The 26583-nt window shown below is 37.1% G+C and overlaps 1 pseudogene; it reads left to right on the plus strand.

Annotated features, from left to right (window-relative positions):
• The window catches only part of LOC122490470, a 28492-nt pseudogene extending 12635 nt beyond the window's left edge, over window positions 1-15857 (plus strand).
• The last annotated feature ends 10726 nt before the right edge of the window (window positions 15858-26583 follow it).

Consider the following 26583-nt stretch of genomic DNA (forward strand, 5'->3'; position numbering starts at 1 on the left):
CTTCGACAAAATCCAGCACCCTTTCTTAATAAAAACCCTTGAGAAAGTCGGGATAGAAGGAACATACTTAAAGATCATAAAAGCCATTTATGAAAAGCCCACAGCTAACATCATCCTCAACGGGGAAAAACTGAGAGCTTTTTCCCTGAGATCAGGAACACGACAAGGATGCCCACTCTCACCGCTGCTGTTTAACATAGTGCTGGAAGTTCTAGCATCAGCAATCAGACAACAAAAGGAAATCAAAGGCATCCAAATTGGCAAAGATGAAGTCAAGCTTTCGCTTTTTGCAGATGACATGATATTATACATGGAAAATCCGATAGACTCCACCAAAAGTCTGCTAGAACTGATACATGAATTCAGCAAAGTTGCAGGATACAAAATCAATGTACAGAAATCAGTTGCATTCTTATACACTAACAATGAAGCAACAGAAAGACAAATAAAGAAACTGATCCCATTCACAATTGCACCAAGAAGCATAAAATACCTAGGAATAAATCTAACCAAAGATGTAAAGGATCTGTATGCTGAAAACTATAGAAAGCTTATGAAGGAAATTGAAGAAGATTTAAAGAAATGGAAAGACATTCCCTGCTCATGGATTGGAAAAATAAATATTGTCAAAATGTCAATACTACCCAAAGCTATCTACACATTCAATGCAATCCCAATCAAAATTGCACCAGCATTCTTCTCGAAACTAGAACAAGCAATCCTAAAATTCATATGGAACCACAAAAGGCCCCGAATAGCCAAAGGAATTTTGAAGAAGAAGACCAAAGCAGGAGGCATCACAATCCCAGACTTTAGCCTCTACTACAAAGCTGTCATCATCAAGACAGCATGGTATTGGCACCAAAACAGACACATAGACCAATGGAATAGAATAGAAACCCCAGAACTAGACCCACAAACGTATGGCCAACTCATCTTTGACAAAGCAGGAAAGAACATCCAATGGAAAAAAGACAGCCTCTTTAACAAATGGTGCTGGGAGAACTGGACAGCAACATGCAGAAGGTTGAAACTAGACCACTTTCTCACACCATTCACAAAAATAAACTCAAAATGGATAAAGGACCTAAGTGTGAGACAGGAAACCATCAAAACCTTAGAGGAGAAAGCAGGAAAAGACCTCTCTGACCTCTTACTCGACACATCCCCAAAGGCAAGGGAATTAAAAGCAAAAGTGAATTACTGGGACCTTATGAAGATCAAAAGCTTCTGCACAGCAAAGGAAACAACCAACAAAACTAAAAGGCAACCAACGGAATGGGAAAAGATATTCGCAAATGACATATCAGACAAAGGGCTAGTATCCAAAATCTATAAAGAGCTCACCAAACTCCACACCCGAAAAACAAATAACCCAGTGAAGAAATGGGTTATTTCCATTTCTATTCATGTTTTTCATTTTAACAATATGATTGTAAAGAAATTTGGTATAACAAACATGAATAGACACTTCTCTAAAGAAGACATCCGGATGGCCAACAGGCACATGAAAAGATGTTCAGCGTCGCTCCTCATCAGGGAAATACAAATCAAAACCACACTCAGGTATCACCTCACGCCAGTCAGAGTGGCCAAAATGAACAAATCAGGAGACTATAGATGCTGGAGAGGATGTGGAGAAACGGGAACCCTCTTGCACTGTTGGTGGGAATGCAAATTGGTGCAGCCGCTCTGGAAAGCAGTGTGGAGGTTCCTCAGAAAATTAAAAATAGACCTACCCTATGACCCAGCAATAGCACTGCTAGGAATTTACCCAAGGGATACAGGAGTACTGATGCATAGGGCCACTTGTACCCCAATGTTCATAGCAGCACTCTCAACAATAGCCAAATTATGGAAAGAGCCTAAATGTCCATCAACTGATGAATGGATAAAGAAATTGTGGTTTATATACACAATGGAATATTACGTGGCAATGAGAAAAAATGAAATATGGCCTTTTGTAGCAACGTGGATGGAACTGGAGAGTGTGATGCTAAGTGAAATAAGCCATACAGAGAAAGACAGATACCATATGGTTTCACTCTTATGTGGATCCTGAGAAACTTAACAGGAACCCATGGGGGAGGGGAAGGAAAAAAAAAAAAAAAAGAGGTTAGAATGGGAGAGAGCCAAAACATAAGAGACTGTTAAAAACTGAGAACAAACTGAGGGTTGATGGGGGGTGGGAGGGAGGAGAGGGTGGGTGATGGGTATTGAGGAGGGCACCTTTTGGGATGAGCACTGGGTGTTGTATGGAAACCAATTTGTCAATAAATTTCATAAAAAAAAAAAAAGAAATGTTCATTGCAACATTATTTGTGGTAGCCAAGTCATGGAAGCAACTTAAATATTCATTAACAGATTAATGGATAAAGAAAATATAGGTATGGGTAAATATAACTACAGAATATTATTCAGCCATTAAAAAGAAGAAACAACATGGATGGACCTTTAGGGCATCATGCTAAGTGAAATAAAACAGAGAAAGGCAAATACTGTATGATCTCCCTTATCTGTGGAAGCTTAAAAAAAAAAAAAACAAGCAAACCACGAGATAAATATATGGATTGGTGGTTGCCAGAAGTGGGGTGGAGGGGACAAAATGGGTGAAGATGATCAAAAAGTAGAAATTTCCAGTAATACAATAAATAAGTCCTAGGATGCAATATACAGCATGGAACATATGGATATCAGTAATGGATTGTACATTTGCAAGTTGATAAGAGACTGGATCTTAAAAGTTTTCACCTAAAAAAAAAATTTTGGTAACTCTGTCATGGTTGATAAGACCTAAACTTACCATGGTTATCATTTTGCAATACATCCATATATCAAATCAAGAGGTTGTACACCTAAAGCTAATACAATGTTATATGTCAATTATGTTTCAATAAAAATAAAAGAATCTAGTCTAAAACAAACAAACAATCAAACAAACAAACAGGAACCAGAATATGAGAAGTTTGAGTAAGATTTAGGGCAAGTATTATGAACTTGTCATCTCCCTTTGAGTTACATTTTGTTTTTACGTATGAAATAAAATTGTTATACCAAATTTCTTTACAATCATATTGTGAAAATTAAGTTAAGAAATAGTAACATATATGGCATTTAGATTTCTTGATAGGGTAAGTGGAAATATATGAGACAAAGGAGATTTTCATTAGAAGTCTGATATTTCTGCTTTGATTAATTCTTTTATTCAGCATGTATTTATTGACATCAGTCATGGTGTTAGATCACCAAATTATAATCTCCACAACAACCTAATGAAGTAGGTATTATCCTTTAAAATATACACTAAACTGTTTGGAATATGGTAGACACACAATGCATATTTACCAAATGAATGTACAAATGGAAAAATGTCTTCATAAAGAATACTAGGGTAACTGACCCCAAAACACTCACGACTTAATCCAGTTTGTTCTAGCTCCAGAATCTGTATCACTAATCAAGCGAGAGTCAAGAGAAGTAAATGGATATATAGGTAAGGGGAGCCTGGGTGGCTCAATCGGTTAAAAGTCCCACTTTTGCTCAGATTATGATCTCTGGGTTCATGAGTCCAAGCCCTGCTTTGGACTCTGTGCTGTCAGCGCAGCATCCATTTCAGATCCTTTGTCTCCTTCCCTCTCTGCCCCTCACGCATTCATTCTCTCCTCTCTCTCTCTCTCTCTCTCTCAAAACTAAACAAACACTTAAAAAATTTTTAAATAGATATACAGGTGCATATATTCATCACAGGAACTCCAATTTCCACACTCCCATCACAATCTCTAATACTGCTGAGAATTCTTCTCAGAGGCTCAGCCTCTCAGTCATCAGTAAAAGGAAAACCAATGCCAAATATCAGTTTCATCTTTTGATTCCCTTTTCTTGAAATCTTAACTTCTCTAATCCTTACTGCCTTGGTAGCTCTCCAGAGTTCAAACTGATATTTTACGTTTTATTCAGGTTTCTAGTTGTCCTCAAGTTACTTCATGATTACCTGAGTCAAAAATCAGGGCTGGGATTTTAACAGTAAAAAAGATTAGAATACTAAACACAAATCTTTAAAGTTATATAACAAATGTCCTGGTTGGTCTTTTCCCCATTAGTAAAAGTATTAAATCTAAAAACTCTGGTATAAATCCTTTGATTGATATATCACCAGTTACGATCTCCAGAGTTCCTACATGAGATATACTCAGGTATTTATAAAACATATGGTTTCTGAGCCCCGTTCCAAATGTACTGAATTAGAATAGTAGGGATGGAATAAGGAATTGTTATTTTTTATTTTTATTTATTTTAATTTCTTTTTATTTTAGAGAGAGAAAGAGTGCACAGGAGAGGTGGAGAGGGGCTGAAGGAGAGAGAGAATCTTAAGCAGGCTCCACACTCAGTGCAGAGCCTGACACAGAGCTTGATCCCACGACCTTGGGATCATGACCTGAGCCGAAATCAACAGTCAGATGCTCAACCAACTGAGCCACCCACGCACCCTGGGAATTTTTATTTTTAATTAACTTTCTAAAATATTCTTATTTTCATTGAAATTTAAGATTTACTATTGATCCTGTTGTGTGCAAAGAGATAACTTGACTACATAGGCATTTCCTTATCATTTGATGGATAAAAACCACAGGATTTTAAAATATATTTTCATAATATGAATTTCTTATAATCCGATATGTGCAACAGTATAATAGAGTTAAATAAAAACTCAAGCTTGTCAACTTTGTTTTAGACAGCTATTCTGAAAAACACACTTTCATTTTTATGTTCAAATAAAGATTTTAATCCTTAAAAAAATAAGGAAACCTATGCATTTATGATATTCCGAGTTTGCATAGTCTCATATTGTTATCATAATGATTATCGTCATTGTTTTCACTAAAGAGGAAGAGGAATTAAAACAAAATTTTAGAGATTGGAATTATTAATAAAAGTTTCAGAAAACAGGGACACCTGGGAGGCTCAGTCAGTTAGGCGTCAGACTCTTGATTTCAGCTCAGGTCATAATCTCACGTTTGGGGAGATTGAGCCCCTTGTTTGTCTCTGCGCTGATAGTGTAAAAGCCTGCTTGGGATTCTCTCTCCCTCTCTCTCTGACCCTCCCCACTAGTGCTCTCTCTCTCTCTTTCAAAATCAATAAATAAACATTAAAACCAGTCTCGGAAAATAAAGCCCGTGAGGCATATTGTGTGGTTTTAGACACTCCCATTGCCAAACTGCCATTTATTTTTTTCCTCAAAGTAAAAAGCTGCTGGGCTTAAACATTTTAGTGACAGATTTTAATTATAACTTTGGCTTCTAGACATTTTCTTTTTTTTTTAAGTTTATAAGTTTATTTATTTTCAGAGAGGGAGAGCAGGAGCAGGGAAGGGGTAGAGAGAGAAAGAGAGAGAGAGTGAGAGAATCCCAAGCAAGCTCTATGCTGTCACTACAGAGCCCAATTTGGGGCTTGATCCCATGAACTGTGAGATCATGACCTGAGCCAAAACCAAAGCCAGACACATAACCGACTGAGCCATCCAGGCACCTCAGCTTCCAGATATTTTCTTTTTTTTTTTAATAACTTTTTTCTTTTTTTAAAGTAGGCTCCGCACACAGCACAGAGCCCAAGGTAGGGCTTGAACTCACAACCCTGGGATCAAGACCTGAACTGAGATTAAGGGTCCTACACTCCACCGAATGAGCCACCCACATGCCCTCCCAACCAGTTATTTTCTAAATAGAAAATTTCAGAAGACATTTTACACCTCTTCAGGACTTCATAGCTACAGATTTATTAATAGTTCTTCAAGATGTAGAAAAGGCTGCTTTATCATTTATGCCTTTAGTAAATAGGTTTTGTTTTGAGGGAAGAGAGTTTGGTTGTTTGTTGTTTGCTTATTTTTTGTGAAGGCCAGACTAGTTCCAGCCACCAAGGACATTGAGAGCCACAATAAATTTAAATCGAAAATCAGAAGGATTTAAGTGTGAAATACAAACTTAATTCAGACAAGTGATATTAGCCTTGTAGGTAAAATACTGGAGCATCCAATCATGAAATAAGCTATGATAAAGTTTTAAAAATTAATTTAGAATGAAACTAGAACCTTGTAGCAAAGTATGCCATAAAACAGACGAATTATATTACCTGTAGAGTGTTCTCACTTACAAAGCCTGGAATGGTCTATCATCTCAACTTCTATGAGTATATTATTCATTTGCAGCAGTATTATAAGGTAGTGATGTATCCAAACTTTAGAGTTAAAGCCCAAGAGCAGCCGCTAACCAACTGAGATCTTGAGAAAGTTACTCTTTTAACTTCATATTCTTTATTTGTAAAATGGGAATAATAAAAGATCTAACTCACAGACACCACTGAGTGACTTAAGGAAGATAATATAAAATATTTGACATAATGCCTGGCACATAGAAAATGCTCCAAAAATGTTAAGTTCACATTTTTCCTTGTTTGTCTTATTTTCTTGAGTTTTTAATGGCATATTATACATTTTTTGAGTAATTCCATAAATAGTTAAAGTAGAAAAAATTGTCAATAGCTTAAAATCTCTTTTTAACAATTCATTATGGTTTTTGGGCATTTCTCTTTATTTTTATTCTTCCCATAAAATATCTACTCTCACTCTCTGATGCTCTCCACCCAATATATCTTCCACCCAAATTTACCTCCTTTTCTAAGCATAGAAAAATGTTCTTTTTTTCAGTGTCTTTCCAATGTGTCATTCCCTCATCAACTTCATCATAAAATATTGAAAGGTGATAAAGTTAACATATGTGACATTTGTACAAGTACATGTTCAAAACGCTTCCTTAGATAAAATGTCACCCTTAACTAGCTTCTTAACTGCCACCCAAATATCTCTCTCTCACCTTATTTTATCCCTGAATCTTCACTCTCTTGATGCTGTGTCTCCTTCCTCTCTGCCTATCAAAGCCCTCCTTATCTTTCTTTCTTTTTAAAAAACATTTATTTATTTATTTTGAAAGAGAGAGAGCATCCACACGCAAGGGCAAGCGGGGGAAGGGCAGAGAGAGAGAGAGAAAGAATCCCAAGAAGCTTCCCATGCTGTCAGCACAGAGCCTGACATGGGGCAGGATCTCACAAATCAAGAGTCGGATGCTTACCTGACTGAGCCATCCAGGCGCTCCAGCCCTCTCTTTATTTCAATACGCATTTCCAAACCTACTATCATGAACTTTTCCCTGACCATCCTCTTCAAAAGCTCCTATTTAGTCTTTGGATTGTTATCTGAACTTTTCAAATATGCATCTTGTCTTTAAATTGTTACCTAATTGTCATCAAACAATTTATTTGCTTACATCTTATTTTTCTTGGTACGGTTTACTGAATATAGGAAAATTGACTTTTTGCTAAAATATCTAAATATCAGTATCTCTTCAGTGTTAAGTGTTCAGTGTAGTAGGAGGGCATTAGTTTGAATCCTAATTTTTGGGCTTTCTATTTTATTTCAGACAAGTGAAAATACTCTGTATAAAATTAACAAGCTTATTTTGTAGTGTGTATGGAAATGCAAAGGACCAAGAATAATAAAAAAAACTACTGAAAAAAAAGTAATTGAAAAAATTTATATGACCAAACAGCAAGACTTATAAAGGAACTGTAGTTAAGACAGAATTCCATAGAACATGAATAGAAAAATAGAATAATGTAATAGAATAGCACATCCAGAAATAGATCTACATGCTTGTGAAAAACTAATTTATGAAAAAAATTGTCACTGCATCAACAGCAAAGAGAAGTTAGTCCTTTCAGTAGAAAGGCAATGAAACAATTACACATCCAAATGTTACAAATATCTGTATCTTCATTCTACCTCGTACCATTTGCAATAATTAATTTCATGCAGATTATAATCTAAATGTGAAAGATAAAACAATAAAACCTTGTATTTTTCAGTCAATATGTTTCAGAGATGCTGCAACAATACTTCCCAACCTCCATGCTCTCTTACAATCAAAGGAGGATAAATTGTATTGGGTATTACTATCTAAAATACTCATCATTCAAACATCTGGTTAGAGGGTGCAGAAAGGGCTCGCAAAGGAATTGACAGTTTGAGATTTGCTTTTGTATGTAAGATGTTGACAGGTGGAGAATAACATGTGAAAAATACATTGATGGGAACCTGCAAGGTATATTTGGGAATAGTCCACAGGCCTGCTTAGTTGTAGCAGAGTACAGCTAGATTAAATACAACGATTCAGAAAATGGATTAGAATAAAAGGAAACTGGAATTGCTTATTCATAATCCATATGAGGGTATTAAGTTCCTGCAAAATAATTTAGCAATGGAAATGGAAGGTTAGAGCCAAATTTAAGAGACATTATAAAAAGAAAATTACAGAAATTGGCAGCCAATTAGATATAGGCATGAATAGCAAACAGTCTAAGATGATGCCATGGTTTTAAATTTCAATGATTAGTGAAATAATGTGGTCATTAACAAAAATGGAAAATCCCACAATTTTGAAAGTTAAAGAAAATTTAAACATCAGTTGTTTGAGGACTTACTCTCCATCTGTGTATTATTATATGGTCCTACAAGAGGTTAAGATGAAGAGACTAGAGATAGAGTATTCAAATTTTAATCCTGGTTCTACTATTTAATAGCTGTGTCACCTTGGGCAAATTACATAAACTCTCTGTTTCAACACCCTCATTTATGAAATGAATAAAAATAACATGCCTTACTTCAAAAGACTATAAAGTTCACGGTCTGGCACACCTGCATAAGTCCTCACTAAGTGTTAGCTAGTATATTTATTACTATTTCAATGAACATTTACAATACATTGATAGATATTTGAGATACACATTCTGTAGACATGCATTGTAAAGGACTGCACTGCTGTTCCCCAAGGTAAATGTCCCACCTTTCATAAGAGACTGCCCTCACATTGAAGAAATATGGCAACTTACTATCAGGAAATTGTGGCCCACACAGATATATCAGCCAAAATGTTTAAAATGGCATGTGGAGGGGCGCCTGGGTGGCGCAGTCGGTTAAGCGTCCGACTTCAGCCAGGTCACGATCTCGCAGTCCGTGAGTTCGAGCCCCGCGTCGGGCTCTGGGCTGATGGCTCAGAGCCTGGAGCCTGTTTCTGATTCTGTGTCTCCCTCTCTCTCTGCCCCTCGCCCGTTCATGCTCTGTCTCTCTCTGTCCCAAAAATAAATAAACGTTGAAAAAAATAAAATAAAATGGCATGTGGAGAAGCAGGGATTGAATAGAAGTGTAATTAAATAGAAGAAATTTCAAGAGTAGAAGAAAGCAGTTTAAGAGGTATAGAGAAAAGACTTTCATCTCAATCAACCCATGTATTGGTCCTTCAAATCCTTTTGCTGAAAGTTGCTTCCAATTAAATATGCAGATCTGTGATTTTTTGGATTTGCATCAGAAGATTAACTTTTCCATTATGAACACTTACATCTTTTTTACACTTCTTGTTGATGGTCTATTTTATACTATACACTGAAGTGCTTTTCTGTCAATTGATCGTCCTCTAAGAATATCATCCATATTTTTTGTAGTTAAATATTATGTCAGTATGCTACTGACGGAGGAATGGTGCTGTTCCATACCATCAAGAATTTTGTATTATTGAGAAAGAATTCATTGATTTTTGTTGTTGTTGTTCATAATCAATTTCTTGTTGAATGGTCACATTTTCAAAGGCTATGGAATTGAAAATCCTTCCCTTTCCTGCTAAATGTACTATGCATCTCAAAGAAGATCATAGCTGCATGCTTTGTACTGATCTGTCAGACTATGAAGATACGGACACAATGAACACAATAACTCAGGATTAACTTTGCACCAACAGAATTCTGTCACTCAGCTGAAAACTTCATCAGTTTCTACTGAATTGTATGTATATTTCTCCTTAGGAGTCCAAATAAACACTTCTCCTTGTTGACCAATATGAACATCTGAAAAATTATGTGAGTGATGCATTTAATCTCTTTTAAGGACAAACAAAAGCCTTCAAATACACAAATATGATTATAATTTTATACATATGAAAATATAAATAAAAGCGTCATGCTCAGTACAAGCATCCAGCTAGACGCCACATTAACAACTTGTGATTTCGGGAGTGAGTACCAATGGATAGTTAGATTTCGGGAAAGATAATAAACACCATATTCTCAACTCATTAGGCACGTAAAAAGCAGTTTAGTCAAAGTCACTTGTCATCTCTTTCTGCAACTCGATTTTGAGCTAAGCAAATAAAAAAAGGTTGAAATCTGAGCTGTTTGTTTTTCTGTGAACTTGAACCATATAGGCAGTCAAAATGGATAACTGAGTGAAATAATTTAATTTTTCCCCACTATGGCCACACCTATTACCCTGAGCCCTCACTCCCTCCCGCAAACTATTCTGATTTATAATTATTCCCTCAATAATGCATGCATTTTTGCAAGCCGAATATGTACAAACACCCTTATTATCAGAAAGTCTAATAAGAAATAAATATCTTGGCAAGGAATTATGCACCTCTTTAGGCACATATTATGTTAAAGACAGAACAGAATTAGAGAAATATTTTATCGAAATAATTCTTTCACTTTGATTTGTTTGTTTCAGAGACCATAAATCCTTCATTAGACTAGACAGATATATCTAAATCATATACAAGTAAATTCAAATTACATTATGAAAACTTATCTACAACTCTGTATAAATTAAATAAATGAAAAAGTTAAAAACTGCTAAAACCATAAGTTGACTCTCTGTTACCTCTAAAGTGAACACTTTATTTGAAGGTCATACAGTTACCTTGTAAACCATAGGTGATTTCACTGGCTTGAAAGCTAAGAGGTCCTGTGTATGTGTACTATCTTGCTAGGCATGATAATGTTTTAGCCAATTTCCACTGAATTGTCATCTACTCTAGCAGGGATGATTCTTTTTCTGTAGGAAAGAGAGTATCCATTTATACTGTGCTTTTTAGTTCGAAAAGAGGGGAAGAGGTCAATAACCCGCCGTGTGTTATTGTGCCTGGGTACATGGGTGGTGTAACAGAGCTGCCAACACACATTACTGCAGGAATGTAATGTATGTTCCTTCATTCTCAAGCCTTGTATTAGAGGTATAAATGCATGTAGGCTCAGAAGAAGAAAAAATTCATCAAGATTTTATAAATTCAATCACTGCATGATGGAATGTCTTATCTTATTGGAATATAGTATCTACAAACATTTGTTTAATATTCATCTATTTGTAAGAAGATGAACTGTATAGACATTAAATACACGTAAGCAATGATGAACTTTTGTACATATAAAAAATATTTTTAAGTAATACATAACACATAATGCTATTCCAGGCATTTAATATGTGAAATTCACATATCTGTCTGTCAGGAACTCTGTAAATTAGATTAAATAATTTCATTTGCCCTGATTATTTCTATACAAGTTTTTTTATTAAAACTAAGGCTTGCTCTTGACTTTTAATGACCCTTACACTGGTTAATTAAGGATCTATTTGGAGTACATGTAAATATAATATATTTCTCCTTAATATTAATGGTGACTTGGACAATCCGATGGAATTTAAGACTCTGGTTGGAAAGCCCTCAAATGTATCCACGAGTGTAGGGTGCTATTAAATGTAATATTCTGCTCTCCCAAGACAGAAAGCAAGAAATATAAGAAATTTGCAGAACACTTCATACATCTTTCTTTCCTTATTGCCTTGCAGTATCATATTCTAGGCACACTGGTGACACTTCCTGAAGCTCATATTCCTCCAGATGAAAAAAGATTGCTAAGTGACAAATGATGATGAGCCACCCCCACCACCACCAACCTACAATATTGGATTTTCCAAAGATTCCTTCACACACATGAGCTCATGATGATCAAGAGAAATGAATCATTAGTAAAACTAAGTAATATGTCCAAAACGTCAAACCCAGACCTGCTTACTGGAAATCTGGAACTTTTGACCCCTTATGTAATTGAGAAAGTTGCACTGGGGCCTCTATTGGCCACACTATAGTCATTTTGGAATTTGATTTAAAGTTCTTGGTTTAAAATTGATTCTTATATCACCAAATCTTAGCTGTTTATCCCTTCTAGCAAAGTATTAAGGCTGTCCACTTTTTATATAAATGATTTTATAGATTTTAGCTTCCCCAAAAAAGGTTTTATTGCCACTAAGTGTTTTTCTGTCCTGAAATCATTTAATTTGTTATGGAAACTTCCTCTACAAAATAAGAGTCATGACAGTAAACAGCCTGTGCTCCCATAGATTGGTGCTTTATATACTAAAACTGTAATTTTCTTAGTCCATTATTTAACAAGATTTATTTTCTTTTTTATTTCTTATTTTAAAATCTTTATAATATAAAGTACCAGGAATCCAATAAATAATCTGACAAATGGCAAAGAGCATTTCTGGTGTAAGTCTTAGAGTTTACTCAGATTGAGACTCATTTTAAGGAAACTGATAAAAATAAATGATGACTCAGATATATGACAGAATCTTGCATTATCAACTAAGATTCTTATGCTCAGGAACTACGAAGTCAGGAATTTGATATTTTAAAACTTAGTGAAATGAAAAAGGAGAGCAAGGGAGCTCTCTGGGGTCTCTTTTAAAGGACATTAATCCCAATCATAAGGGTTCCATCCTTGTGACCTAATCACTTCCCAAAGCTCCCAATTCGAAATCACATTGGAGGCTAGGTTTCAATATATGTATCAGGGGGAGGGATGGCACATGTTTAGTCTATAACATTCTGTCCCTAGTCCCCTTCCAAATTCATGCCCTTCTCATATGCAAAATGCATTCATTCCACCCCAATAGTCCTTTAAGTCTTAACTCCTTTTAGCATCAACTTTGAAGGCTAAAGTCTCATCTAAATATCATCTTAATCAGATAAGAGTGAGACTCAAGGTATGATTCATTCTAAGGCAAAGTCTTCTCCCACTGTGAACTTGTGCAACCAACATATCAAGTGCTTCCAAACTACAATGCATAGGGTAAACAGGCATATAATAGACACTCCCATTCCAAAAGGGAGGAACAGGAAAGAAGAAAGGGCTAACAGGTTCCAAATAAGTCCAAATAAGTCCAAATAACTCCATGAGATCGTAAGGCTTAAGAGTAATGCTCTTTGGCCTGATGCTTTGCTTTCCAGACCCACTGGGGTGTGGCCCCAACTCTGAAGCTCATCAGAGCTGGAATCTTGAGCAGGGTGCTCTATTGTTTTGGAGTCTAGGGTGTAGCCTCACCCATACAGCTTATACAGTCTGCACACTAGAAGCTGTGGTGTCTTTGCCTTCTAGAGGAGTGACCACCACAGCCTGTACCACACACGGCCACTGAAGCCACTGGAGCCACACCTAAGCTGGCCAAGGAGTAAGGGAGCAGAGCCTGTGATGGGAACAGCACTAAAACTTGTCCCTAGATCTCACAGGCACCAGCTTCTTTGAAACCACTCCCAGCCTATGATGGGAGGTACACCATGATGATTTCTGAATTGTCTCCAGAGTTATTTTTCCACTGTCGTGAACTGTCAATCCTGGCTTCTGTTAAGATAGCTAGCTAAACTCCGTATTAAATAGTTGTTTGGGCACACCCTTAGTGTTCTCTTTCAATCATGCTTTCTCATTTTTTAAAATGGATAGGCTACGAATATTCCAATTATTTAACTTCTTTTTCCTTTTTAATTAACAATTTAACCTTTATATCAGTTACATCTTCTCAAATTTTACTCTAAGCAGTCAGGAGGAACGAGCCTACTCCTTCAACACTTTGCTTAGGAATAGATTCAGCTAAATACCCAATTCCATCCCTGAAAAACTTTACTTTCCACAAAACACTAAGACATGAACTCAATTCAGCCAAGGTCTTTGCCACTTTATAGCAGGATCATCTTTCCTCCAGTTTCCAAAATGTTCTTCATTTCCATCTAAGACCTTATCAGATGGCCATCAGTGTCCGTATTTACCAATATTCTGTTGAGGATTACTTAGGCATTCTCTGCAAAGACTGAGGCTTTCTCAATTCAGTTCTCTTTTTCAGAACTTTCTCTTTTCATCTCTCCTCCTTTCTTCCCAAAATCTTATCAGAATCACCCAGAATGGTCCATTCACAGCAATATAAGCTTTGCCAGAAAGAACTTCAAAACTAGCCTCTACCCATTATCTATTTCCAAAGCTACTAATGAATTTATAGGTATTTGTTATAGCAGTACCTCACTGCAGGGTTTTAGCTCAAACCCATTCACAGTGGGGCCGGTGGATCCCCAGATCTATCCTGTGGTCATTTACCCAGTTCCAGAGTGCATAACTGACATAGACATACTTGGCAGCTGGCAGACTCCCCACAATGGGCTATAATGTGGGAGAGGCCAACAAGAAGCCAGTAATGCCTTAGGAATTTTAACATTAGGAAAATAGCAATACAGCATTCTGAGAGGTCTGGCAGAGATCAGTGCCGTCATGAAAGCCTTGAAATATGCAAGGGTGGTGATTCCATCACATCCCCATTCAGCTCTCATATTTGTCCTGTGCAGAAGACAGATGGATGATGGAGAAAGACAATTGATTATTGTAATCTCGGCCAGGTGGTGATTCCAGTTGCCACTACTGTACCAGATGTGATTTTATTCCTTGAGCAAATTAATACATCCCATGGTACCTGGTATGCAGCTATTGATCTGCAAGTATCTTTTTCTCTATACTTGTCCATCAGGTCCACCAAAATCAATTTGCTTTCAGCTGGCAAGGCCAGCAATGCATCTTTACTTCTTTACCTCAGGGGTATATCAACTCTCCAATCCTATGTCATAATTTAATTTAAAGGGATCTTGATCATTTTTCCTTCCAGAGGATAACACGCTGGTGCATTACATTGATGACATTATGCTGATTAAACCTAGTGAACAAGAGGTAGCAATGACTCTAGACTTATTGGTAAGACAACTGTGTGTCAGAAGGTGGGAAATAAATATGATTACATTCAGGGGTCTTCTCTCTCAGTGAAATTTCTAGGGGTCTAGTTGTGTGGGAATGTTGGGATATCCATTCTTTTTTTTTTTTTTCAACGTTTATTTATTTTTGGGACAGAGAGAGACAGAGCATGAACGGGGGAGGGGCAGAGAGAGAGAGGGAGACACAGAATTGGAAACAGGCTCCAAGCTCTGAGCCATCAGCCCAGAGCCCGATGCGGGGCTCGAACTCAAGGACCGCAAGATCGTGATCTGGCTGAAGTCGGACGCTTAACCGACTGCGCCACCCAGGCGCCCCAGGGATATCCATTCTAAGGTAAAGGACAAGTTGTTATATTTGGCTACCTACAGCCAAGAAAGAGACACAAAACCAAATTGACCTCTTTGGATTTTGGAGACAATATAATCTTCATTTGGGGCTGTTACTCTGGCCCACTCACTGAGGGACCTGAAAAACTGCTAGTTTTGAATAGAGCCCAGAGCAAGAGATCTGCAGCAGATCCAGCTACTGTGCAAGCTGCTCTGTTACTTGGGCCATTATGATTCAGCAGACCCAATGGTGCCTGAAGTGTCAATGACATATGGGGTGCACTCTAGAGTCTTTGACAAGCTCTTACAGGTGGATCAAAACACAAGCCCTTAGGATTTTTGAGTAAGGTTCTGTCATCATCTACAGATAACTAATCTCCCTCTGAGAAATAGCTTTTGGTCTGCTACTGGGCCCCACTAGAGACAGAACACTTGACCATAAGCCATCAAGTTACCATGTGACCTAAGCTGCCCATCATAAAATGGGTGTTATCTGACTCACCAGGCCATAAAGTTGCTGAGCACTCCATTATCAAAAAAAAGTGGAATATACATGATTGGGCCTAAATAGGCCCTGGGAAAGTGGCTTGCCCAAATGCATGAGGTCTCTGACTTTGGTTGTAAACACAATAATCCAAAAAGATCTGTTGCTAAGTTTATATTATATTTGTCTCAAGCTACAGGATTATTCACAAAGACTACTGATGAGATCGTGGCTATTTCTCACTTGTCCATAAGCAAAGGGCTCACATTTATCAAGGTCATAGGATAATGTCACCAGTGGAGAGTAGATGGCCACAGCACAGTGTCAGAGGTGAGTGCACATGCACAAGGGTTATGATAAACATCATTCATAATTAGTCTTTTTGTCATATGGCAAAAGAATACAAGCTGTACAGGAAAGTTGATACATAGAAAAATTTTCCTTACATCTCGGTTAGCTGGACAAATTTGCCTTACCTTTATGGTGGGAAATAAGGAAAAGTGATGAACAAAATAAGTGTCTCCAGATACAGGGGATGTCCCTGTTAAATAGCACTAAGTGAGCAAATGTCTACATTTATCATGCAATCCCAAAAGGGTAAGGGGTTGAGGAGTGATTATTATTTTTTTAATTTAAGGCAAGCAGTGATAGGAAAGACCATCTCAGAGAGTGTGTCTAAATTAAATCAAATATTCACTGGCTCTGCTCAACCAACACATATCCCTTCCTGCTTAATATCGTGCACTGTAGTGAACTACTCATGAAATAAAGAATTTAAAAACAAATTTAAAAACAAAACAGTATGGCTGTGTCTATCAGTGTACATCAAACATCAGTGTAATCCTCTGTATTGTGGAATCCCCCATCCAATTAGATTTGGGTGATTTGACCATGGGTTGCTAACCAAATGTGAACAGAAGTGTCTATGTCACTTCCAGGTCAAAGAAGCTAAGAGCCAATATGCGTCCAGCAGAATACCTTGCCCTGGTTATCGGTCTCAAGGTAACAGAACATCATGCACCAGTATGAATCCCAGAGGAGCACTCCAACTACATTGAGCATAGCAAAGATCATCACTGTGCCAACCTCCAAAAATAAAAGTTCAAACATTTCTTTCTTATTACATATTGGTTTCAGAGTCACCATGGAAAACACAATACAGTCAAGCACTAGAAAGACACTTGACTAACATAGAGAAGAGGCAGAGAAGGATCAGCTTCAATAGGGGGCATTGAAACCCATGGCCAGCAAGTGTCTCCCAGCAACTGATGTAGGACACACACCTCTCTTGTGCCTCAATGGAAGGACCTTGTCCCCTCCCCACAGAACACGGATATAGCAGTGAGGCTGCCCAAGTGTCATATGAAGCACATGCTTAAGCAGAATGAAATAACACTCACTGAATGTAAAACAGGGAAAGATATTCCCACACAAGATGATAAATCACCACAGGCTATGTGGGCTCTTTATCTCACGGTCAAAAAGTGTTCAAGGCTCAAGACCCATTCTTATGTAGCCACCTGGGACTGCCTGACTCACATCAGAACTTGTGTGGGGAAAATACACATTTTTATTCTGTTAATTTTCTGAGATGCCAAGATCAATTTGTTAATGCAACACAGTCTGGTCTATGCTGACTAACCCAGTGGGTAAATAGTTTTATAACCTGCCCAAGGGAAAAGACCTCACAACCCTGAACGTAAAGACAGAGCTATGAAGAGAGAAGAGTTTGACTGCTTAAAATCTATTACTGCTGTATGTCAAAGTACTAAAACAAAATTAAAAGATGAAAAAAACTGAGAAGAATATTTCCAATATATGTAACAAAAAGCATTACTCTCTTTAATACATGAAGGATTCTCAAAAGCCAATAAAGTTACTAATAGGACAAGAAGCAATGAAAATTAGTAGATATATCATTTAGAAATTGCACCTCACTGCTAATAACAGAGGCCAAAATTAAGCAAATTAGAATTTATATTTTATGTAAAAGAAATCTAGAGACAAGAGGTCAAGTGCTATTAAGTCAGATCTAGGATATTATCATGGATCCAATCTCCTTCTTTCCTTCTGTTCTGCATCCTTGGCATGTGGCTTCCATTCTCAAGGTTGATGTTAATCCATTTCAGTTACTGAAGCTCAAATCATCTTGCCTATTTTCCAAGTAACTGCAGCAAGGATTTTCTGAGTGTCATATGACAAAATTTACATTTACATCTCATTGGCCACCTCTATCTTTAGGACACATTGAGAAATGTGAGTACTGTGTTAGTAATGAAAAGAAGAATGAACATTGTATAGACACAATTGCCCTTTATCCAACCAACAATCATACTCTCTCTCTCACTTCTCTACAAGAACATACACTTTTTCCTTCTCTACTGAAACAACCTAAAAGCCATGTCAGGTTATAGCATCCATCCCAATGTCCAGAGCCTCTGGTCAAAGTGCAGTCCCCTCCATTGGGTTCTGAGGAGGCACCTCATGGTCTGATAACCTGTAGACTAAAAGGCATGTTATCTACACCCAGCACTCAGTCATTGGTTACAATGAAAGAGGATACCCTGGGGGGTGCCTGAGTGGCTCAGTTGGTTGAACTTCTGACTCTTAATTTCAGCTCAGGTCATGATCCCAGGGTCATGGTATCTAGCCCCATGTTGCACTCTGCACTGAGTGCGGAGCCTGCTTAAGATTCTCTCCATCTCTATTTCTCTCTCTGCCCCTCTCCTTTGCACTCTCTCTCTCTCTCAAATAAAATTTTAAAAAAGAGAATAATATGAAGGAAAAAAATAACATCCCACCCCCCAGACAGAAAAAAAATGAGAGGGGAAACACAGTAATACCTGGTCCTGCTGGGCCAGAGTAAGGAAAGGCCCCAGTCCTGGAATGGAGTGAGTGCTTGGTGAGCCAGTTGGGAAACTCCTGATTCATTCTTCTGAGAGGGTCTCCTTGGTCCACTGTTCTCTGTGGCCCCTGGCTCAGCCCTCAAAAGTGGGCACCTGGAGCACTTCTTTCCCAGTAGCTACACAGCTCTAGCACATACTGGTGCCCATTCCAGGGGCCATGGGTTGTTATAGAAAGTAAGGCATTGGCCAGTGCAGGCCAAATTTGTGTGTGTGTGTGTGTGTGTGTGTGTGTGTGGCGGGGCAGGGGGGTGGGGGAGGTTGGGCAAGACAGTTCTCTCAAAAACATATTAGCCTTCTGATCTCTTCATCTACAGTTGTGAGTATCAACAGGCAAAAGCTTCATCTGGACATAGATTTTAATCTGAGGCTCTGTCTTTTACTTTTCAGACTGTGCTTTGCTTCAGTGGAAGACATCGTCATTGCTGCTTAATTTTAAAGGAGGTTTTGATGGGTCCTTGTGACAATTCAGACTGCAAAGAAAGCAGAAGAAAAGATAGATGAACAATTTGATAACATGGTAGAAATGGTTGCAGCCAGGTATTGGGTTCATGAAGGTTTATTATACTATTGTTTCTACAATTGTGTATAGTTGGCATTTTCCAAAATAAAAGTTAAAAAAAAAAAAAAACTAAAATAAAGAACAGAGAATATTCAGTCTTTCCCCCTGGGGGTGGGAGGAGAATGGATGGATTAAGACTCCCAAGGCTTATATAAGACCAACTGAATAAGAATCTTTGGGTAGGCATTTTTAATAAGTGTTCCAGGGGAGTCGTAAGCACCCTAAAATTTTGAAAAGCACTACATAAAAATTTAAGGGAAACTATCTACTATTTATCTTCCTTATTTAACAACCTGTCACACATATTTATTAAAATTTAGAGTCTTCATAATTATCATGTTAAAGAGCTGTAAAACATTTCACTGTTTATACACCATAAATTGCAAGACCCTTTTGGAAGGGAAGCCACAGGTGAGGCACAGGTGGGATTAGTTAGATTAATCTAAAAAGAACATTTCAGCATAGCGATTGGAAGCACGGCAGAATTTGGATATATTTGTCTATAGGGAAAAGGAAAAATGGAGAGCACAGTTCTAAAGCAGAAGGCAACACATACACAATCCAACAGGCACAAATAAGCACACAAATCCCGCGGCAGCATGTTGGGAGCTTCGAGTAAAGAAGTGAGGCAAGAGTGGAAGGGTGAGATGATGACCTGTCTTGAAAACCTAATCAAGGTGTTAACAAGAGATAAGTCTTTGAGCAGAGAAATGATGAGACACGATTTGTTTAGAAAGGCAGAGGTGGGCATGTGATGTGAACAGATACTAGAAGCAAAGACATCTATTAAGAGGCATTTCCAACAACGAGAAAGGATAAAGTTCATGAAAGACTGCCAGCATCGAAGAAGGAAGGAGACAAAGGCAGACGTGATACCGGTTGTTCTGAGCCAGTATCTTGTTTATTCATCCTTTGCAGTCGGTTAGTGTTTGATTGGGCAGTGTCGCCTTCGATCTCTCAGTGCTCTGTGCCCTTCTGAAGAAAGAACTGAAGATAATAGACACAGTGTCAGAAAAATGATCAGAATTAATTAAAATCAGAAGAGTGAGAAAAGGGTGATCCTAAAACCAAAATGCCAAATGTCAAACCACCATGGACATTTCTCTTCTTAATCTGAAATTCAATCCCAAGTGATTTTTTTTTTGCTTTTTCATAGATTTTGAATCAAATAAAGTTAAAATTTAATTTCTTTCAAAATGGAAACAGAAACAATAAGAAAGAAATTTATTGAAATACCAAAATGGGTCAGATCGTAAAACAAGTTGATTTGCCCCATTTCAACTTTAAATAAAGAAACAATGTTTTAAATATTCTATTTGTCAAAAGCCTAATTCATTCTATGAGGTTAATAGAAAATTCTGTGATGGACCACACCTTTATTCTTGATTTAATTTGTTTTAGTTTTGCAAACAAATTTCTTCATGCTCCCAATAAGCATTAAAATTATATTACTTTCATTTCTATAAAACTATGCATGGGAACAAATTATTTCAATTTTGCCGTGAGCCTCTTGTTTATCTTACATGAGGCGAAAGTTACGTAATTCTAAAATTAGTAGTCCTTACCGAAAACATCAACCCAGTTAGGTATAAAGATTTATAATTTTTTGAAGAAACAACTATTAAAGCTGATGGAAGAAAGAAATAGCAGAAACACTTGTTTGGAAGGTCGACCTTTCTTAAGATATCACTATTACACTCCAAAAAGAAAAGTATCAATTCTCATTATCTCTATTTTTTTCTTTTTCCAATGAAATTTGAAAATAACCACTTCAAATTAGCTGTATCCAAGCAACCATCTCTTTCCTACTCTCGTAACTGTGGACATTACCAAATACAACTACATTTTTAATTAACAGTGCTATTGAAACACGGTATTAACAATATGGTTAACAAAACCATGTTTTGAATTTCTTCATAACCATTTATTTAGGCATGCCAATTTTTATACTCTCAGTAAAATACACAGTACAATACATTTCTATTAAATAGTAAGACTTCCTTTCCAAAATGTGCGTCTTCAGAAAAAAAAGTAATTTAAAATTATAAAAACCATTATTTGAAGCAATTTGTTTTTAAATGATCAGCTTTTACTTCACGGACTGTATCAATATGATACTAAATCCATGACATTTACTCAAATCATTATTTTTTTCAGCAGAATCGGCCAAATTGAACTATTGTTTTGGTATTGCCTGGAAAGAATATATGCACACAAAAGTTTGAAAAGCACTGTATAACAATGCTTTTAACTTAATAGGAAAAAATGAGAAGTAATAAACCAGACAAACTTAGTTTATATAAGCTATATGAACATGTGCTGTATTATTTTGCTAGGGCTGACATAACAAAGTGCCACAAACTAGGTGGCTTCAACAACAGAAATGTATTGTCTCACAGTTCTGGAGGTTGGAAGTCCAAGATCAAGATATACCAGGAGGGTTGATTCCTTCTAGGGTCTGTGAGAGAGAATCTGTCCTATGCCTCCCTCCCAAGCTTCCGGTGGTTTTCTGGCCATCTTCGGTATTCCTTGGCTTGTAGATGCATCACCCTGATCTCTGCCTTCATGTTCACATAGCATTGTCCCTGTGTACATGTCTATCTGTCCAAATCTCCTTTTATATATGGCACAATTCATATTGGATTAGTACCTATTCTAATGACCTCATTTTAACTTGATTACTTCTATAAAGACCTTATTTCTAATAAGGTCACATTCTGGGCTAATAGGGGCTAGGATTTCAACATATTATTTTTAGGGGACATGATTAAAATCACAATATATGCAAATTTATATAAAATATTAAGTGTGTGCACACTATGGTAGCATATAAAGTGAATCTCATAGAATAATCTCTCAAGAACATATTTTCTGCAGCCCCAGTTCTGAGAGGGGTACAGGAGAAAGAACCATCACCAAGGACTCTGGATTCAGCTCCACCACTTACTGATTATGTGATTATGACAAAATCACAACCTCCCTGAACCTTAGTTTTTTTATCTCTAAAAATAAAGGGATTTACATGGATGATTTCTATGGTGTTTTAAATTATATATATATTTAGATATAATATGTATTTGTAGGATTTTTTTCAATTAAAAGTTAATACCTCAATGTGGTTAGAAAAAACAAATCAAACGTTATGAACGGAATTGTCATGAAATATGTTTTCCTCCCATTCAAAACTCTTAGCACCTCATAGTCAACTATCATGAACAGATTCTATGGATCATTTCAAAAACATTCTGTGTATATAGAGGTACATACAAATGTACATTCCCTTTTCACACAATATGGCGTAGTGGTTTTTTTTTCTCTCTTTTTTTTTATACATATATGAAGTTTATTGTCAAATTGGTTTCCATACAACACCCAGTGCTCATCCCAAAAGGTGCCCTCCTCAATACCCATCACCCACCCTCCCCTCCCTCCCACCCCCCATCAACCCTCAGTTTGTTCTCAGTTTTTAACAGTCTCTTATGCTTTGGCTCTCTCCCACTCTAACCTCTTTTTTTTTTTCCTTCCCCTCCCCCATGGGTTCCTGTTAAGTTTCTCAGGATCCACATAAGAGTGAAACCATATGGTATCTGTCTTTCTCTGGTGTAGTGTTTTTTAGCCCCATGAATTGTTCTGAACCTTACTCTTTTGTCATTGATCTTTTTTTTTTTTTTTTTTTTTTTTTTGTGGCAGCAGCACTTATCCTTTGTTTCTTAACTATCTTTAGACAAAAACATCCTTTGAGTATTCTAGAATAAATGGGCAAGGTAAGGTAAACTTTAAGGAGAGTAAGCTTCTAAGATTTCTTTAAAAACCTGAAATATTATCATTATCTTAGATGGGCACTATTATTAATCAGAAGTGATCAAAATATAATTTTATCCCAAATATATGATACTTTTTATTTTAAATTGTTTAATGTTTATTTATTTTCGAGACAGAGGGAAGGAGACACAGAGCATGAGCAGGAGAGGGGCAGAGAGGGAAGGTGACACAGAATACAAAGCAGGCTTTAGTCTCCAAGCTGTCAGCACAGAGCCCCATGTGGGACTGGCTGTAGGCCACAAACTGCGAGATCATGACCTGAGCCAAAGTCAGATGCTTAACCGACTGAGCCACCCAGGGGCCTCTTATAATACTTTTAATACAAGTAGTTTGAAAAAGCTATGATAATGGAGGAGAAAGGACTTTTCAGTGCTATTATATAGGCCAAAACTAATTGTCTCGTCATCATAAAGGCAAAGATGTCTAAGCCAATAGACACTGAAGCAAGAGGCAGAGTCAAGCATGAAGTTTAGAGGGACATGGAACTGAAAAATCTTGAGAATGAAGATTTAGCCTCCTAAGCTAATATGATAAGCTTAGAAGATTCAGGCTGAAGTGAATCAGTAAGCAATATAAGCTGATTTAGTGATTAGGGGAGTCAGATCCCCATAAGACTTATTGTTCAAAAGGATGTTTCAGGTCTTCAAACTCATCTATATCAATTTTTCCTCTAGTGTATTCACTCTGCCAATGGCACAAAACCATGAGCTCTGGGACAGGGCACCTACTGTGTAAACATCTGATAAATAGATGTTGACCAAATGAATTAACAAAAGAAAAATGCTGATATCTAGACACTTGACAGCAACGTTAACAAAGATGAACACTGTCCTCACTGTTAATGTTTAATACAATCTCATGAACTTGATTTTCATGTGCCTCCTGGGAGAAATAGACTTAATATGTTGTTAATTCAGATGAATGGCTGCTTAAAGAAGGCTATTAGGCCCATAATCAAGAATTTTCTGTGCCGTTTGAAGCTAGGAAACAGAGACTATAACTTGGGATTTTCCACCAAATATTCCTACTTTGAACAGTTAAGATATATCTACTTATAATAGCATAGAATTTGGGGACAATCTAATAACAAAAAAGCAGTAGTTGATAACCCCTGTTTTTAGGGTTAGTGTTAGACCATATGTGCAGCAAATACTAACTTTAAGTGATTAGCCAATCATTTTGTAACCTGGTTTTTAAAGCTAGTTTCTAAATATACTAATATCAAAAGTGTTATAATTAGTTTCATGAAAAAAAATTATCAGACCGATATGTTGCTGCATTGAACTTAAATGTCAGAAACAAATTTAAAACTGGGTTTTTTTTTTAATTTTTTTTTCAACGTTTATTTATTTTTGGGACAGAGAGAGACAGAGCGTGAACGGGGGAGGGGCAGAGAGAGAGGGAGACACAGAATCGGAAACAGGCTCCAGGCTCTGAGCCATCAGCCCAGAGCCTGACGTGGGGTTCCAACTCACAGACCGCAAGATCGTGACCTGGCTGAAGTCGGACGCTTAACCGACTGCGCCACCCAGGCGCCCCTAAAACTGGGTTTTTAAGGTTGCTAGCATGGAAAGATTCAACCACTTAATTGCATGTTTTTGCAAAAAAAAAAAAAAAAAAAATGGATTGTTTTGTTTAATTGCTCTTGAGTAAACGTTAGTTAAAATTATTTTAAGAAATACCCACTAAAGGGGCACCTGGGTGGCTCAGTGAGTTGAATGTCAGTCTTCTGCTCAGGTCATCATCTAGTGGTTCCTGAATTTGAGCCCCGTGTCGGGCTGTATGCTGACAGCTCAGAGCCTGGAGCCTACTTCAGATTCTGTGTCTCCCTCTCTCACTGCCCCTCCCCTACTCATGCTCTGTCTCTCTCTCTCTCTCTCTCTCTCTCTCTCTCTCAAAAATAAGTAAACATTCGAAAAAAATTAAGAAATACCCACTAAACATAAACAAGGTAGTCCATGAGAGTGCCATGCAGTAAGGCATCCACTTGCATATGTGTTACTTACAAAGATCCCTAAAATGCTACAGTTCCCAAAAAAGAAATCTCTGTTTAGCCATTCTGCTGCTCTGAGCTTGCCCTGTTGCTGTGGGTTTCCACCATCCTTTCTCCTAAATTCTTGAATTCTTAGTTCCTCTCAGGGGTAAGACAAAGCAAAGCCTATGGCGCGAAAATGACAATGTAAAAAGGAAATAGGCCGACTGACTTCTAGCTTGACAAGTGACACTCCCAACTATGACTGGAGCTCCACTTCAGCTCAGAGTCTCAGAAATGTTCAAGAGTTCTCATCCCTCTCTTGTAAAAAGAGCTGTGATTTTCCTCTGGGCATATCTTTGACTTTCTCCATGGACAAATTAATAGAAGATGAGATAATCTCTAAACCCCTGGGTATTATTTTATTGTTATAACACTAAATGCCCATAGAAATTTCCAAATGGATGAATTCTTGCTTTAGGGTTAGATAAAACCACTAGCAGTGTTCTGTCCCTTACCAATCCAGGGGACATAGAGACTCTTGTTCCAAATTAATAAGTGGAGAAAGGGGCGCCTGGGTGGCTCAGTCGCTTAAGCGTCCAACTTCGGCTCAGGTCAGGAACTCGCGGTTCGTGAGTTGGAGCCCTGCATCGGGCTCTGTGCAGACAGCTCAGAGCCTGGAGCTTGCTTTGGATTCTATGTCTCCCTCTGTCTCCGCCCATCCCCCACTCATGCTCTGTCTCTCTGTCTCAGAAATAAATAAACATTAAAAAAAAATGGGGAAAAAAGACTGAAAATCAGGTGTTCTGTTGGAATAAGGAGAAAGTGGAATGTAAAGACAACTTGAATGCCTTTTTTATTTTAAATAAACAATATTTCTACTTCCATATGTATATCACACAAGTTCTCATATTTTTTTTCCATTTTAAAGGCAGAATCTACACTTTCAAATAATAATACAGTTTTATTAAAGGACCACAATTATTTCCTGAGATTTAAAGAATATCAAAATTTATAAATAAATCCAATTCTGATATTAAAAATCCTAATTATTCCCTGAGATTTAAAGAATATCAATCTGAAAAGTTTTTTTTAGATAGCTCTCTTTACTTTATTTATTAATTTTTAAAAGACACCATATGTTTCCCTGATGTCTTGTATTTTGATCCTTCAGATTACTCTGAAAAATAATAAAGTATAATAATCAATAATTGTGATTTATTCATTCATAAAGCTAACCAACTTTTACTACATTTGCATTATGTGTAAAATGCTGTGGAAATGCTATTAAAAACACAAAGAAGAGAAAAAAAAAACAGCTTCCTATTCAAAAATTATTTTCACTTTCAAATGGAGGCAATGCCTAGTAAAAAAAGTACTAACACTAAGATGGGAAAAGATAAAAAAAATATACAGAAGAAATTTTTTTAAACGGCAAACCAGAATTAGAAAATCAAAGGACATAATAGAGGGAGATGTTTGTAAGCAGGGTAATAACTTTGCAGCTATCAAGTAAAAGAACAGATGGCTGGTAACTAGTCAAATGAGTA

This window comes from Prionailurus bengalensis, chromosome B2 (genome assembly GCF_016509475.1).
Source record: "Prionailurus bengalensis isolate Pbe53 chromosome B2, Fcat_Pben_1.1_paternal_pri, whole genome shotgun sequence".
Lineage (NCBI taxonomy): Eukaryota > Metazoa > Chordata > Mammalia > Carnivora > Felidae > Prionailurus > Prionailurus bengalensis.